The sequence below is a fragment of the Drosophila santomea genome, chromosome X (assembly GCF_016746245.2).
Source record: "Drosophila santomea strain STO CAGO 1482 chromosome X, Prin_Dsan_1.1, whole genome shotgun sequence".
NCBI lineage: Eukaryota > Metazoa > Arthropoda > Insecta > Diptera > Drosophilidae > Drosophila > Drosophila santomea.
Genome location: NC_053021.2, coordinates 1,433,522 through 1,451,445, shown reverse-complemented (window position 1 = coordinate 1,451,445; position 17,924 = coordinate 1,433,522). Strand labels below are relative to the sequence as shown.

Here is a 17,924-nt window from a genome sequence, read left to right as displayed (position 1 = left end):
GGATGGCGCTACAGATAGAGCGATCGCGCGCACGCTCCGTTGTCCACAGGATTGGACAAGGACAGCAATAGCGCCCGGCTTGCCCGCAGGACAGTGCAAAAGAGAGCGCGGCTGAGCGACAGAGAAGGAGATCCGAACTCGAGGCGTATTAGAATGTAGAATTCCCAGACGCAGCGCGCACAGACACACACACGCACATACACACACACACACATACGGGCAAGCATAGCGAAAAAGCATTTTTTGCACAAAAAGTCCAGCGCCGAATTTTTTATATTCCCGATCTCTGTTCTGCTGCGCTCGCTCCGTCTCTGTCGCTCGCCCGCCTTTATACTAGAGTCGGATTTTTGTGCATAGAACAAAACAAACGCGTCGCAGTCGCTGCGCTGCTGCCGGCTGACTAATGACTAACTAGAAATGGTGAAGAAAGAGTGAAAGAGAGTCTCCCCTCGCCCCTACCCACCCCACCCACTCACCTACTCACACACACACACGCACACACACACTGAAGCAACCCCCTTAAGGTGGTAAAAAGAGGGGGGAAACCCCCGCAATAGATCATCAGTTCAGAAGATCTTTCAGCTAGCTACTAAAAAGAAGAAATAAGAAATAGCCCATGCATATAATGTTTTCTCCCGTTTTTGTTTTTTATTTATGGCAGAGATCGTTCGCTGTGTGAGTGAGCCGTAGTGCTTACGAACTTTCAAGGCTAAATACTACATTTTCAAATTTTGTTTGCCGCATTTCGCTAGCCAGCTCTCGCGCTCTCGCTCTTTCACTCGCACATACTCGCAGTCGCCTTCAAAATAGTTCTAGAAAAAGTCGAATTCGTTGCAGTCGTTTTTTCGGCTCGCCCCAAAAGTGAGTGTGTGTGTGTTTGAATAAAGCAATTATTTGGCTGACTGCGCTGCGCTGTAGCTTATAAAAAGCCAAAAGAGCAGCGGCGAACGCGATTAGATAGAGCAGCCAGTATAGTAGTTTGTTCAGTTGGAAACTAAATTGTATAATGCGCGTGGCGAAAATAGATGTCTCCATGTGTGTGTGTGTGTGTGTGTGCGTGTGTAGGTGTAGGTGTAGGTGGCTCGATTGGAGTGCCATATCTGCTGCACCACCCTCGCAAACTTGTTTGCCGCCCCTCGCGGTCCTCCCCTCCCCCACCTGGTTCTTTTGCCTTGCCTTGCCTTGCTTTCTCTTTCTATTTTGTTTGTCCGAAACTGCTTTGTTCCTCCTCTGCCATCGCCTTTGTGCTCCATTCGCTGTCTCCAGGTCTCCAAGTCTGCGGTGTCTGCTGTGTGCGGTTCTATTTTCAAGGTTGGCCGCGTTAGTTATGCACATGCCCACGCATACATACATACATACATTAGGCATACACGCACACAGCAATTCCCTTCCCCCAATTCCCCATTTTCCCACTTTCCCCCTCCAGTGCGAGAGGTAGGACGCGTGTCAAGTTGGTCTACGACAGCTTACAAAGCATTCAACAAGGTCAGTCCACATCCACTTTCCCACCTCGGCCACGTTACGTTCTCCCTTCCACTTGTTGCCGGCTAGACGCCGTGGCGCCCACATCACATTTCCACATGGCGAATCGCACACACTGCAAATGCCCCCTCGCAACTTTCCTCCCACCACCCTGCCAAGCGCCGAGTGCCGGCCAAATGTAAAATCTAACGGCCAACAGTCACACACACACACAACCGCACACACACTCACCGAGAGTGGTGAAAGCGAAAGTTCTGTGCAAAAACTAGCACTAGCGGAGAGAGAAAGAGAGTGGGCGGTGGAAAGGAGAGCATTACAACCAGCGCAAAATGCAAAATGCAGAGTGCAGAGTGCAACTGTGTGCGCGTGTGGGTGTCTATGTGTTTGTGTGCGGCTAGACAAATGCTAGACGCCAAAGGCGAGAGGGACCCACCGCCACCCGCCCATCTAACCCACCAACCACCAACCACCTACCACCACACAACGGGGCATTTTCATTTGCATTTCCATTTGCACTACCGCACACAGACACACATACATACATATGTACATGGGTACCTATTCCAGTGGCCCTGTGGGGCATCTGATTAACGGGTGTTAATTCGCCTATTACGCTAATTGTAAGCAATTGTAAGGGGGGGTAGGAGAGGAGGGGCACATGGAACGAGTAGCACCCAGTGGAGGTGCTAGAGCGAAATAGCACGCGCAGAGGGAAGGCGGGAAGCGATAGGCATTCAAAACAAAACCAAAGCCCAATTCTTCAACTCGTAAACTGAGTCCAAGTTCAAGGTCTCGCGTCCAATTCAATCGCCTCTGCTGGCGTCGCTGCCTAGCTAGTTGCGCCTAATGGGCAGAGTGAGGCCGACAGAGAGCGGGCGATAGCCAGAGCGAGAGAGCGTTAGAAAGCTCACCAATTCTGCGATGGTGTTGGAGCGTGAGCGTGAGCGCGAGCACAAGCGTTTGGACAAACACTCTCAAACAGTCCTCTCTCTGCCTCTTCCCTGCCGCCCGCTTATCCTTCCAAAAGGAGGAGGATCGCACCAGACAGCGAAGAAGAAGAGCCTGCAGCCCGCACCCCTCTTTCCTGTCTGGAACTATTTCGTTGCTACAAAAAAAAGAGCCTCACCACTTTTGTCTCGCAGCAGGCTCTTCTTCTTACCCCCGCCTTCGGCTTTGCTGCCTGCTTTTCCTTTGTTTTGTTTTGTTTTGGCTCTGCTAGCCACCATCCCCATGCCCATCCCCACCTCATCCCCCTGCGCTGTGCTGCGAACATTCCCGCTGACAAAGTTGATTTCTATTGTTAGTGCGCTGCGACTGCGCCGTCAGCTTCGTCGCTCTTCGTCGTTCTTCGCTCTCTTTTGCTTAGTTGTTTTGCATTTTTGCTAATTTGACCTTCACCTTAACCTAGTCATCGTGTGTCGGACATTCGGTCGTTTACCCCTCGCGAATTCGCAAATTTGCCAGCCAAAGTCGAAAAGCTTCAAATTAATACGAAATAGCGAGAGAGTGGGAGAGCACCAACGTGAGTGGGCTGAGTGTACTGGCTGTTTGTGAGGAAAGGGGGAGGAGAGGAAGGCTCTGCAATAGTGCTAGACAGTGAGCTACGCAGCCTCCTCACACCTCCTCTCCCCCATCCATCACGCATACAAGCTGACTTTCAGTTTCGGACTTCGACTGTACTGGAAGTGAGCCGCAGAGCACTCGTCTCTCTCACTCAACTATTTCTATTCTCCGCTAGTTTCTATTTGAGCGCTTTTGGCGGCGCTCTCTCTCTAGTAGACAAACGGGACAAATACTATGGTCGATAGTTTCGACTCGACGATACCCGGTGGTCCGAAATAACTAGTTGTCCTCTTATTGGCATTTTTTAAATTAGTAGTAGATGTGATCAGCTTGATTTTTGGGTGAAAAAAACGATCATGACTGCGCCCAGAATCAATGCGTAAATGTAATGGCGTTACATGGTGCTTGCTACAGACGAATGGGTTCAGCATGCCCCTCTACCGTTTAGGGTATGAACTAGCCATGTAAGTTTCGGAGCAATGCTCTTGAGTCAAATCAAATGGAAAGACCGCGAGTGGAATTGCGAATAGTTTCGCGCTAGACCGGCGCGTACATTTTCCAACGCCGCTTAGTTTCGCATAGTTCGCAGATCGGATTGGTTCCCATCCCTCCACGGATTTGGAGTTGTTTCTATTTTTTTTGGGTGCTATTTACTTGTTGTTTTTGGTGTCTCTTTCATGCAAAAGAGGAAGTATGTGAAGTGATGTGAAGTGATCGTGGTGTTGTGCGCGCTGATTTTTGCCCCTGTCATTCGGGTCTTTGAACTTGGCGAGCGTTCCACCCGCCGCCTCTCCTCCCCCGCTCCTCATCCGCGCAGTGCGTGCCGTTTCGTTTTGGGCTTCGTGCAACTCCAAAGTGTGACGCCGATTGCGGCCATTATCGCGAGCTTTTCGCTTCGCCCGGTAACCGATAAGTGTTGCGTTGTTGCCCTCGCCGCCGCCTGCAGTAAACGCTCCCCACCCCCCAAACCCCAACTCTACTCCCGCCCCAGCGCCGTCGAAGGGGGCCAGGCAATCAGTTATTGGCCCGCCGTCGCTCTAATGAACGTTGAACTGCAAATTGCAAAGTCGTACGAAAATAACAAACAAACGCGAAATGCGAAATGCGAATCCTCTCTCTCTAGCGGAACATCCGCGTCGCTCGCAGCGAGTGCGTTCACCCCTGGATGTGGATGTGGGGCCGCCTATCGGGAGATCACTGTAAGTATTCCGAAGGAGGAAAGGAAGAGAGGGAGGCTAAGTAAACTGCGCCATTTCTGCTGCGTTCCGAAATACTCGTATATACGTGCATATACAATTTGCATTCTATCTATCCCGCTCTCACTTCCCAAAAAAAGAAACATGGGAACGAATGCGAATGTTGAGTTGGCGAAATTACTGCAACGTAACTGCTTTTGTTATACCGTTTTATCGAATAGGAATAGGTTCTAAGTTGCCAGCGCAGCAAATAAAATTCGCGAAAACTGAAATGTGAAGTTCAATGTAAAAGGAAGCAACCAAGTGGGAAAAAGTGAAGTGAGTGGAAGCACAGAAGCCTATCAAAGGCGAAAAAGAATAAAAAGAATAGCGAATGCAAAGCGAAAGTCAGCTGCACTCCCCTTTCTTCTGCCGCCCCTCTTCCCATCACAATTTAATTCGCATTACATGGGGATTTTGCATGTTTGCTTCTTGCTTTTGCTGTTTTGCTTTTAGCTCGACTGCCTTCATTTCCAGTCCCATTCCAATTCCAATTCCCGTTCCCATTTGCATCGCACATATTGATATGGAGATGCGTTTACATAGGCGTTCGTGTGTACGTACGTATGTGCAGATGTGTATATGCGTGGCCAGCTCATTAATTTTATAGACCATTTTGCGCAATGTGGCACACATACACTCGCGATCAATTGACACACATACATACACAAACGCACGCTGCAATGTATTAGCATTTCTCATCAAAAAGCTGCTCTCTGCCGACTTCTCTGTCGCTGTCGACATCGCCGCCGAGGTTAAGAAACTTTTGGGGTTTAATAACATTGCACAAGGTTATTAGATAAAAAATGTGCTCGCCACAACCGCGAGAGAGAGAGAGCTAGGGCTCCCCCCTCCCGCTCGACTGTTCTCCCGCTCTCTTCCCCTTCCTGTTGCCATATCGCCATTCGCACTCCACTTCCAGTACCCTACTCTCTGCTCGGCTGGAATCGTATCCGATCGGATCGCCTCGTGTGTGCGAATTTCCAACGGGAAGAAGAAGAAGCGTGGGGGCTGAAAAGGGGTGCCACAGGGGGCATTATTTTTAGGCCCTGCGTACATACATCACATGCACACACTCGCACATACACATATGTGTGTTTCCCAAGTTTTGTGTATTTTTCGGGACTGGCGAATTTCTTGGCCGTTGATCTTTGCCGTTCTTTCTGCTTCTTCCTTCTGTGGATACTGAATGTCAATGCATTGTTGCTTGCGAGTGTGTGTGTGCGTGTATTTGTGTTTGTGGGGATACAATGCGCATCTGGCTTACCAAGTGTACACATTTATTTTTTGTGCCCATTATTCGCAGCGCTGTTTTACTCAACTCTTCTTATTTTTTTTCACTATGCGAACAGTCTTCAGTCTGCTGTCTGCAAGGGGGCGATCAAAGACCAGGGGGGAGGGGTGGCCATGGGGTTAGGTCGCTCACCATCACAGTCAGGGCCATTGTCACTGTTTATCACATTTACCGTTAAGCAGCCGGTCTCGGGTTACCCGTTGCATGCATAGCCCAAGAAAAGAAAAGTCCCATCTACAACGGTTTAGGGTTTATATAAGACGACCCTCGATGTCTCGCCTGTGTCTCCCAAGTCCCCGTCCCCCGTCAAATGAAAGCTGAGAACCTCTTCACTCGAAAAAGTACACAGTAGAACAGAAGAACAAGAAGCACAAGTGAAAAACACAAAACTGTCAACGAAAGTGCAGGAAATAAACGAAAAAATTAACCAGCGATCCGATCGTTTGGCAGTGCATCGAAGAAGAAGCCCAAGTGGCAGAGCCAGCCAACCCATTCCCACACCCATACCCATGCCCATGGCCATCCCCTACCCCTACCACTGGCACTACCCATTCCGGTGGACGTCCTAGTACCCCACAACTATGAACATGACACTCATGACCAACTGACTGACTGAGCCAGCCGAGCAGGAAGAAGCAGCAGGGAGAGCGACGGCAGAAGAAAGGGGAGTTGCATTGCACTGCAGACTGCAGAAGAAAACAAAGTGAAGAATTGCGCACTCCGAACGAGAGTTGCCCTGGGTTTAGGAAATGTATTGTTCAAAATTGATTAAATGCGGTACTTTCAGAACTAAAAATCCTAATCATAGATAAATATAATACAAAGTTGAGAGTATTTTCAAGTAATTTCAAAATTTTTGGCGTATTTGTCTTCGCTATCTTTAGTTTGCTGTCTCCTGGGTCTGGGCAGAAATAGAAACATCGCGAATGAAGCAGAGGCAGGTCGCAGAAGAAAGGAGAATTGAGTGAGGAGAATCGAGAACGGCGCACGGAGAGCGGAGAAGGAAGAAGGCGAGGGTGACAGAGACACAGGCAAAAAGGGAAGACTGGAAAAGAGTTATCTCCTAGCCTTTGTGCCTGTGCCATTTGTTTGTCTATCCGGCTTTTGGCCTTGGAGTAACCGTTTCCAAGAACTTGGGAACTCGCCTATATGTATGTCCATGTGTCTATATGTCTATAGCGATAACTATGCACTTTGTATGTCCCTGTCCTCGTCTGTTGCCTCTTCGCATTCGCATTCGCGTTTGTGTCTGTTGTTTTCTGTGTTTATTTTGCAACTCCTCGACTCACCGCTCGCAATTTGCGGCGGCCTTGAATGACACGATCATTGCGCTGATCGTGTTCATCATGATCATCATCGTGATCCCCATTTGTTGTTACTGCGACGGATGCATTTGTGGCTGCTGCTTCTGCTGCTGCTGCACCCAAACAAGTGCTCTGTGCTAGAACATGAGTCATGTGAGTGTGAGTGGAGGAGAGCTGGGAACTGAAACTCTGGGGAGCTGCTGCTCGTCTGCGTGCTTTGTCCACTTGTGGCGATGCGACTCTCAATTGGCCGCAGTTTCCAGTTGATTCGAGTTGATTGGTCTCCAAGGCTAACGGAAGTGCTACTGGTTGCTAGTCTGCTGTGCAGTTTCTCCAACTGCCCGCCTCTGATTACCACTAGCTCCAAGTGGGCCGACCAGACCGTTACCACGTTTAGGATGTCCTTTTACTGTTGCTCCACTCATGAGCGTCCTGGAACACAAGCTGGCAACTGGAGTGGGCACTTGTGCCCTTGCCGCACTGCATTTGCAACATTTGCAATCTGTGGCAGCAACAATTGCAGTGCGGGCAACAACAAGTTATGCGCCGACAACCTTGAATGTCGGCCAGTCGCACACACAGATGGCTAGCACGCACACGCTGACACCCTAATACACAGACACAAGCACAGGCACTGGCGCAGACACAGTACGCAGACAGCGTCTAGTCGGGGCCACCACTTTGGCGAGTCTCCTCCATCGCCATCACCTCCGTCTCCACCGCCTCTGTTTTCCTAGCATCCAGCTATCCAGCTATCCGACAGCCACCAGCCACCACATTCGCATCCCGAGCTCCACAGCACGTCCCACGTGTGTGCCCCACAGCCCCAACCCCTCCTGGCTTTCGTAGTCTGGCTGCGTCTCTAGTTTCTGTCGTTTTATGCTTTTTTCGCTCTTCCTTTTTGCTAGGCACGCTTCGTTGGCTGCCTGCAATTTTCATTCAGTTTTTCTCTCGTCGCGCGACTTTCCCACCCCTCCCCCACCGCTTCTTTTTCTCCTCTTCCTCGCGTTGCAGGAATGCAGAAAAATGTGTTAGTGGAGTAGTTGCCATTACGTCACCTTGCTGTGACTGCGCCTGTGGCTGTGTTTGTGCCTGTGTCCGTGTGAGTGCGCTAGTGTGCGAGTGTATGGGTGCCGGTCTTTGTGGCTTGCAGATGGGGAATGGCTGATGATGGTTGTGGATGGGGATAGAGATGGGGCCGGCGGAGTTTTGTTGTCGTTTGAGTGACTCGTCTGGGTCTCGGTTTCGGTCTGGGTCTGGGTCTGGGTCGCCCTAACAACTAGGAGAACAAAAAGAGGAAGCTGGCGTTACCACCTTCCCTACAGATCGGTGGGTGGAGCAGAAGCAGGAGCAGTGGGGACCCTGTCACCGAATCGCTTGACTGCGTGCCTGTCTGGCCATTTGAGTCTCGTTGTTGGCCCAGTTCCAGAAGCAACCCATTGAAAGCAAAAGTTTCAGCGACACCTCCTCTCCTCACGTGACTTACCTGCCATAGAGCTAATCCTGAGATTGATTCCTGAGACCGATTGCGATCGAAATAGAATTAGCCGAAGCCTGAGTGGGTTTTTTTTTGCTAAAAGGATACTATGTATATGAAACGAGTAACATTAACAGAAAAAAAAAAACATGTAAACGCAACGAAAGCAAGATTGGTGTGGAAGCGAGCTGCTTGCGGATGTGCAGATATGCGGATATGCGGATGCCGATATTATGTGAACTTGCGAATTCAGCGCGACTTGCACTTTGCGCGAGCGATTTACGGTTCTCAGTTTGCAGTTTGCAATTCGCAATTGGCGATGAGCTGCCACACGACGTTTGCTCAGTGCGACGCTGAACAGCAAACTGCAGTTCCGCCGTTTCAGGCTGACTTTCGATCGTTCCCGAACCCTGCCCAACCGGCCTTCGTGTTCGGCCGAGTGCAGATCCTCAGCTGCAGTCGCCTTGGCCGTGAGCTTCACGAAGCCTCAGTCTGACTGACTGACTGCAGCCGAAAAAGCGAATAAGCGAGGAATGGCGGGGCGGCGGAGAGGTGGAGTGGTAGTGCGGTAGAGTGGTAGAGAAGTGGAACAATGCAGCGCAGAGTCCAGGGGTGGAGAAGCTGAAAAGGGGCAGAAAGAGGCGACTGAGGCTACTGTGCTGCCCTGCTTCCTGCAGTGCATCTGTATCCGTAATTGTATATGTATCTGTGTCCGTGTCTGTATCTGTATCTGTGCATTTGTATCTGTATCTGTATCTGTACACACTGCGCGTCTTTGTATGCCTTTGTATGCAGATGCACCGAAATTTTTTGGACGGTCGAAAGGGAGGGGTCTAGGCCCGGTCCGTCCGCTTTTGTGACTCTGCATGAAAGTGCTAATGAGGGGAGCCCGAAGGCGGAGAGGGGAGCGCAGGCAGCTGCATCGCATGACTCAAATGTCCTTCTTATGGATCGGGCCACGAATCCGAATTAAATTTCAGTGTGTATCTGTACTTACATCCGTGTGGGGACATGGATGTGTGTGCGTATGTCGATATAGATCTGGATGTTTTCAGATCAAGGAGCTTCCAGCACGTTCGGGATTTGCCGTGCCCTACAAAGCGGATGGGTGATAGGTTTGGATAGGATGGGAAACCCTTACCTGGTTGGTTTGCTTGTAGCTGCGCTCAGTGGGTGCATCCTTGCTCATGGCGGCGCTTCATTGGGTTGACTACTTGGGGATGCACACTGATTATTCACTTGAACTTTGGGGCTTTGGGATTTTGGGGATGGCTTTCTTTCGCTTTCGCGTTCGCTTTCTCCGCTCCTGATTCTTGAATTCTTGGATTCTTTTTTTTGAAAAACGCGCGCGAATCGCGCACTAGATTCCCTTTCCGGGATGGTTATCGTCCTTTGGTCTTTGCTTGGGTGCACTTGACAAAAAACACAAAAAAATAGAACAGAAGGAACTGTCCAGTCCTTGTGTGTGTTGGTTTGCTTAGGGGTGCGGGGGTAGGTGTAGGGTGGGCACTAATGCTATTTAATTCGAGCTCAAACTTAGAAATGGAAATTGAAATTGAAATTGTGCGTTTAGGCTGAACTAACTTTAGTAACTGAACCGATCGAATTAAAAAGCTCAACTGAGTTCCGAAAAAATGCAGTTAAATGTGTTGGGCTTGTGCCGCTGCCCTCTGCCAGTGTGCGTGTGTATTGGTGTGTGCGCCTGCCCAATTGAATCAGAGAATTCGCTGTGCACGAGTGTTTGTGATGTGTGTTTTTGTGTGTGTGTGTGTGTGTATACTTATGCCGCCTGTATGTTTCATTCGCTTTTTTCGCTTCTTGCTTTTTACTTTTTACTTTTTGCCTTTTTTGCTCGCTTTTTTGTTATATACTTCTCTTGTGCGATTGTGTGTTTCCTTCGCTTTTTTGGAGTGCAGCGACGTCGACAGCGGCGGCAGCAGTGCGATCTGCGTTCTGCGATCCATTCGATCCGATCGCTGCAGTTTACAGCGCTGCTTGCTGCTTGCAGCGCAGTCGCCAAAAAACGAGCAAATTTTCTGCGCATGCGACGGCAGCGAAACCGAGCGAGCGAAAATTGCGTTTTTTCGGGGGTTCCATGTGTGTGGTTGTTTTTTTTTTTTTTATTTCTCTGCTGTCCGTATATTCTGTTGTGTTTTCTGGTATTGCCCATTTAGAAGTTTTGTTTATTCATTGTCAGGCCGACAAAATTGGGGGAAATGAAATGCAAAGTCGTCGGCGAGCGAACGAATCAACGAGCGCCGCCCACACACCGATGCAATTGCAAACTCGAATGTTTGGGCAGATCCGCCGATCCGCAGATCGGCAGAGGCAATTTGTAAATAGAGGGATCCGGAGCGGGAGCGGGAGCGGAACGGGTAGGGGAACATGCAACTTTCGCCCTATGTAACTCCAAAGATACACAAAGCGGTACACACGCACACAAAAGTCGGCGACGATCGGAGCGTTTATCAGCAGAATGTCGTCGTGCGTCTTCGGCTCGGAATTGCCCGATTTCACGCCCCGCCAGCCAACCGCCCCGCCCGCAAGGGGTTCCAATTGAAAGTGTAGCCCACATTTCGAGCCCCATCCCAAACGCAAACCCAAATCCAAAGTCGGCCTGTTTTTAGGGCCTTCCCCTTCCCTTCGCTTCGCTTCCCTCCCTTGAAATTCCATTTTCTGCTGATGTTGGCGAAGAGTTGTTTAATATTTTGGTTACCATTACCAGTACCATTACCATTACCGCATTTTATTACATGGCTCCCCTGTTTGCCATAACCCAGATTCCCATTTCCCTGCTCCCCCGCCCCTCCTCCTGGCACGCACAAAGACCGAAGACTGAAGACTGAAGACTAAAGACAAAAGACTGCAGAGTAAAGATTTGCTGGCCCTGAGGAGAAACTGAGCGACTGAGTCTGAGAAACTTGTTGCCACTTGCATCTTGTTTGCCCATTTTTTGTCCGAATTTCATTGTTTTTGCAGCGTTTTTATTTTAGTGCTGCATCCTCTTGTTGTTGTCGCTGATATTTTTATGAGCTGTTTTTGGTTTTTTTATTTTTTAGATTCATGCGTGGCGATTTTGGTTTTTTAATTCTGCTTGTCTCGCACTCACGTTAGCATTTTTCAAGAATTGTCTTTAGTGTTGTTTTGTTAAGGTTTCCCTGTCTGCAGTGACCTCTTGCCGATTCATAAACGAATAAATGTATCTACACGTACCATAAGCCATATACACAACTTTACCTACGTATCTATAATGTCTTTATTGCTGCGTCTCGTTCGGTTTATGGTTGTTTCAAGATCACCGCAAATGTCACCGAGTCACAGATTAGCCAGAAACAGGCGAGTCGCGCGGGCAGGGACCACTGTAGTCGCTCTAAGCTCCGCTCCTTTGTTGGGTCTCGGGTTGGGTGCTTTGCAATTACAACCGGCATTAACCTCTAGGCGGCGCAAACGGAGACGGAGGCAGCCAACAACCTCGACAACAACCTCACGGCGTAGACGCCGACGTCGAAGGCAGAAGCCAGAAGGCAGAAAACAGCGACTGCGAAGGCGAAATGATCGCATTGAACTTGTCGCCGTTTGTTCTAATTGGAACTGCATTGGGTTAGTCACCCGCAGTCACTCGATCCCGCTCCGGCTCCCGCTCACGCACTAGCCGTCTCCCTCCGGCGGCGCCGATGTCTCCTCGCCTGCCTATCAAGCGTATACGTAATACGCGAGGAGGTCAACGACGGAGCCGCCAGCCATATAGATGGGGCAAGAGAGAGAGAATTAGAGACCGCCCCCGTCAGCCGTGAAGCACCAGTGTTTACACGTGAAGCGCTTTGATCAAGTTCAATGCCCGCGATCCAGTCGATCCAGTGCCATTTCGGAATACAAAACACAAAACACAAAATACGGAATGCGAATGCGAATACAAATACGAAATGACTGGGGATTGTGCGATCAAAGCGCGAGAGAAGTGCAGCAATCTAGATAATGGATTTGGGAAAGATCCCGTCTCTGGCACATGAAGTCGTAAACAAAGTTAGCATACTGAAAAACTTCCTCTTGGTGCAAATGTTATACTTCGAGTTATCCTGGCAGTACCAATCAGAAGGTAGTTGGTGAAAGAATGCTTCCCTCTATTTTTTCGATATTACATAACGAACTAGCAACTTGAGAGTATAAATATTTGGTTATATCAGATTGCAAGATATTTTATTATGTTATATAAAATATATAAATTATATAAATGCGATACACACCAAGGAGACACGTTAGACATTTAGAATATTAGTTAAATCAGGAAATGCGTTGTGCGAAGCACACCAATGGTGGAATTGATCAATAGTTACGCAAATACCTATGATAATGTATCTCAGATACATTCAGATAAAGCAACCATGTATTGGCACAATAGACATCGAAACCCCCAAAAAGAGCACACTTACATGTCTGATTCTCCGGCTGCGTCTGGTGCGTGGGATCGCCTAGAGCTGCTCCGGATTCCGGTTGGCGATCCGACTCTGGCTGGAATTCTGGAACTCCGTGCGACACACACTCTCACTTTTACTGGGACAGTTTGTCAGGGTTTTTGTTGCGGTTGCTCGCTACTCTATCGGTTGGTTTCAGATTGCATTTGATAGTATTTTGATTTGTCCCCGGATCGGCTGGTTTATCACTTGGTTTTGGGTGTTCCTATTTCCTTGACTGGCCTTCACTTCGATTAGATTCTAGATTTGATTTATTGCACAACTTGTCATCTCTGCGGTTCACCAAACAAAAAGAAAACAATCAACAATCGGCGCGGTGGAAGCGGTGGAAATGCCTAAAATCCCGAGATGCTGTCCTTGCCGCATTAACAATCACTTGCAAAAAAACAAACTACACGGCAGAACAATTCACGCAGTCAGTTATCTTTGAGCTGTGCTGGGTTTTGTGTGTCTTGGCCTCTGATTAGAGTCGAGCTGGGACGTCAGTTGGGTTTCAGTTTCAATTTCCGTTTCCGCTGGTGGCTGATTTGGGTTTTGGTTCGCGTCGCAACACGCGCACGTAACGAGCAACAAACAGCAACTAACGTTATTTTTAAAACCCAACTCGATTCAAGTCCAAGTCGCAATCGCAACGGCCCAGGGCCGCTGGCAGCGACGCCGGCTGCGGCAGAGCGGCAGCAGGACCGGCAGCGACAGCGGCAGTGGCGGCAGGACCTGGCAAGGAGCAACCGAAGCGCCGCCGAAGCCACCCGAAGGACTCCCGAAGTCGTCGCAGGACGAAGGCAGCGACGCCCGCCGACGGAGCTTTGTTTTGGTGGCCAAACTGATGCTGCTGGAGCTGCGCGACCGTGGAATAGAAAGTTTAGCACACAATTGAAGTCATTACAAGCGCGCTCACACACACACACAATCACACACAAGCGATTGGCAGGGCAAGGATTAGGGATTACTGATTACTGATGACGGATGCCAAATAGGTAGCCCCGAATGCTGTGCTACGTTTCGCTGACCATCCGCCGCCTGCACTCGCTCGCTCCGCACTGCCAACTGGCTGCTGCACTGGACGCGGTCCACTGGCCAATTGCCCCCTGTCCCCCTTTTCCCTGTCAGCCATCTGGCGTCCCCCCTCGCCGTTTACCCAGTTGCCGCTGCCGCAGCGCTGCCATAAAAATCACCCGCCAAACAACGTACTAAACACTCATTACTCATTTCGCTGACTTGCCGCCCACCCCGTCCCGCCACAACAACAACTATTCGCTCACACACACTCGCACACACACGCACACGGGCAGGACGAAGTTTGCTCTTTTTTTCTGCGTGTGGCGTTAAAAAAAAGGATGCGACTGCGACGCCGACGGAGGCTGTGGCAGCGGCAGCGACGCCAGGCAAAAAGGAAAATCAGAAACAAAACAAAAATGCGAAAAACGAACGAAAATGCTAAAACCAAAGCGGCAGCGCAGCAGAGCAGCTGAAACAAAAAAAAAAAAGAAATGGAAAAAGGCAGCAGCGAAAAAGGAAAACGGGAAGAGGAGGATAAGAAGCAGCAGCAGCAGCAGGAAAAAAGAGTCAGCGTGTGTGTGTGCGGCGGTGGAAAAAATCCATCCGCAACCAACCCCACTGCATGCTGCGTCCACCCACCGCCAGCCCACCAGCCCGCCAGCCCGCCAACCCGCCTACCGCCCACCACCCCCCGCACACAAACACAACACAGCACAGCACGGCACGGCACGGCACCGCACACACACAAACAACCCCCGTGCGATGCCGGCAGCAGTGGGAAATTTAAAAAACGCGTTTACACGACGACACGAGAGCGGAGCGCGCGCAAAAAAACGCCAACGAAACAGGACGAGGCGAAAAGCGAAAAATAAAAAATACAAAAATTTGTAAAGCACGAAAATAAAAAGGACTCTCACACACACACTTGTTCATAATGGAGAACTACGAGCTACTACGCCCACCGCCCACCGACGTCGAAAGGGGAAATCGACGCACGAAAATAACCAAGCGAATAAAAAAGGATGGCCTGCGTGTGTGTGTTTGTGTGTGTGTGAGCTGAAGAGCGTGACTGTGCGTGTGTGAGGAGAGCCGGTTTTTAAATTTTAATTCGTTGTCTTTTTGCTCTGTCCCGCTTGGGCTTTTTCGGCGCTCCCCATCTCGCTCGCGCTAGCCCCAAAAAAGTATGCAACGCTTGCCCTCGAAACATGGTATATGATGTATGGTGGGAGAGAGAGGGAGAGTGTGGGGGGAGGGGGGGATGCCGAGAGATAGAGAGAGGCAAGTATCCTGTGGGATCCCCGATCTCGCGGATCCGTTTACCTGGCTGCTTTCGAGCCGGCGGAATGTCGTGACACGGAACATAAAGAACCAACTAAACTAAAGAGACGGAGAGAGCGAACGAAGGCAAAGGACGAAGGACTCGCGACTAGGCAGCCACGACGTCTTAACGGTTACTAACTGCCCAAGACGCTGGCGATTTCGGCTGAAACCGAATGGCTGGCTCGCAGCATCCTCCTTCTTCATTCAGTCTGGGCTTTGGCGTGATTCAGAGAAAAATAGAGAACGCAGCCGGTGAAAGTCGACGCGACGGCGACGCCATCGCCTTTGCTGCCGCAGGAGGTCAAAGTTGAGCAGGAGAACTTGAAGACTGGCCTCCCGCCATCCTGTTGCTCGCAATGACCGCCCAGCCATTCAGCCCCCCTCCATGGCACCCTCGCCAGGGGTCGTGGAAGGTAAGGAGGCGAGGTAAACACTGGCAACTACGCACATACAAATGAGCCTAATAAAATCAAATGCTGATAGTGTGTAGTTGGACGCATTACCCCAAATCCTCCAAATCCGCCCCTCTGTGCTCTATACGTGAGCTACTACTACTCCCACTACTACTACCACTACTACTACTACTAATACTACAAACTCACCCACACAACGGCATTGCACAGACTCGAACACAAACACAAGGACAAACACACGTACACACAGCGGGCAGTCGAAGAAGAGGCAGCAGCAAAGCAAATCTACTACACGCAATCTTCATTTTCAACGCCATCAAAGCCATTCCAATCATCATTATCGTCGCCATAATCATCAAGTAAAGTACCCACCAGTAGCGCCTCGACGCAGGACACCCGCCCCCGCCAGGACACCCCCGCCCCCGGCACGGCGCCCAAAGAAGTATGCTATGCTGGACGGGATTCTCTTTTCGCCAGTGCTCTTAGACGACGGCGATGGGATGCCAACAAGTGCGCCCGAAGTATTATTTTTCCTCGCTCTCCATATTTTGGCTCCTTTTTCGGCCGAAGAGAGAGCCACTGTGCGTGCGTGTATATGTGTGTGTGTGTTGTAAGAAAGGAAGAATGGGAGAAGCTGGATAATGATGTGAATGTTGACGTCTTCGTTGTAGTTTCGCGTAGTTCCCTCTGAATGGGAGAAAGTAGGGTTGGGTCCCGAACGGGGTTAGAGAAAGGCAAAGGGAAAGCATCGCATCCAGGCAACCGGCAACTGCGACAAATTACTTAAGCTGCATGTGGCGCGCGCCAGACTGCCTCTGCACTCAAAATAAAACTCACAGGCTAGGGGCAAGCTAAGAAAACTAGGGAATACATGTGAAGCTTAGGTAACGCAAGGACACAGTTGCGATGTAAACCAAAAGATGGTGTGATTGGCTCTTATACAACTATGATTTTAACTTTCGAAGCTCTTTCGGGACTTTGGTACTAATCCTTGCCTTTCTGAAGGCTAGAAATGTACGTGGCGTGTCTAAGGACATTGCCTGAAGTGTAGCAATAGTTCGCAGCACATTCACTTGGAGCCTGTGTGCTGTCGCTGCTGTTTTTGCAGCTGCATTAAAATCTTAGAAGACGGATTCCCCGTTTATCGGCATGCAGCCAAACACACATATGGGGATAGACTTACGGCACGAGCTTCTGGCGGCGGTCGTTGTTTGCTGCATATAATTTAGATTTTCGTGCCACTCACACAAGCGCTCAGTCGCCAAGGGGAGGGGGGGGCGTTGATGGTTGGTGGTAGGTGCTTCGGGTCTTTTGGGCTCGTCCTCCTTTTGGCCCAAAGTTTCAGCATATTTGCTAGACTTGCTTTAAATAACGCGCACACATATGCAGATTATTTTTGAGTGTGGTGTGGGGGAGCGAGAGTTCGGTTCGCAGTAATTAGCCAATAGGAATAGCTGGAGCTCGTCTGCTGGTGTGAGTGTCCCGGCAGGGGTGCGTGTGTGTGCGTGTTCATTTGTTCATGTGTTTATGTGTGCATGTGAGCCATCCCTCACATGTTTGTCATTTTTGCTTTGCCTATCGGATTCGAGCTTACTACAAGACAGCTGCGTGTTCTGCCCGCCCTTTGGTTATTTGCTCACGGCATTTGATCTCTGGCCCCCTAGAATCCGTAATAGAATTCGATTGTAAATCTATAATACGGTACTCACCTGCGATCGGAGTCGTCTTAGGCTGCAAAATACAAGAGATGCAGTCGGTTAATGAGATTGCTCAAGGTCAAGATTATATTGTTGCTTAGAGTAGTATTAGTAGCAGTAGTAGGCTCTTAACGATTTGTAAACTAACCGATTTTCATGTATGTATGTCTACTCTATTTCAGCACTTCAAGGCGGACGGTCTTATCAAACCTCGAACCTCATCAAGTTCTCGAACTGGTAAGTTTCTCCCAATTATTAATTATGTGCGAGGCACAAAAAGGATACCACATCCGTGCATGTGCCTATGTATAATTGTCGAAGAGCCATAGAGTAAGCTTCAAGTGTCAGAAGCGAGCTGAAATTTGTTGCTCCACCTACTTTTGGAGCCTTTGTTTTTTTTTTTTCGCTCTGCTCTCGCCTCTTTTTGTTTTGTTTAATATATTACGCGTATGCGGCGGGAAGGCGGGATGGGGGGCCAGGGGTGGTGGCAAACACTAGACACCCCCAACACAAACACCCACATGCACACACACTCACAACAGGCAGGCAAGAAAAATATTAACCAAACAGAGCGAGTGGAGCGCAGCAGTTAAAAATATTTAAAAATTTTCAAGTGGCTGATGGGGGAGGGTCGCGTGGGGGCGGAAGAGGGTATCCAAAAAGCATGC

At 49.7% G+C, this 17,924-nt stretch overlaps 2 protein-coding genes across 10 annotated transcripts in view; one reads left to right on the top strand and one right to left on the bottom strand.

Moving 5' to 3' along the window:
- The window catches only part of LOC120456580 (broad-complex core protein), a 45,995-nt gene extending 36,043 nt beyond the window's left edge, over positions 1 to 9,952 (bottom strand). For all 7 annotated transcript variants that reach the window (XM_039643487.1, XM_039643483.2, XM_039643486.2 and 4 more), the window contains exon 1: positions 9,497 to 9,952. The gene's annotated coding sequence lies outside the window, so the exon portion shown is untranslated. The remainder of the gene's footprint in view (positions 1 to 9,496) is intronic.
- LOC120456577 (mucin-2) overlaps positions 3,651 to 17,924 on the top strand; it is a 96,676-nt gene continuing 82,402 nt past the window's right edge. The window contains exons 1-2 of one of the 3 annotated variants that reach the window (XM_039643466.2): positions 3,651 to 4,244; positions 17,439 to 17,493. The gene's annotated coding sequence lies outside the window, so the exon portion shown is untranslated. The remainder of the gene's footprint in view (positions 4,245 to 17,438; positions 17,494 to 17,924) is intronic. The other 2 variants (XM_039643468.2, XM_039643467.2) reach the window with 2 other exon arrangements.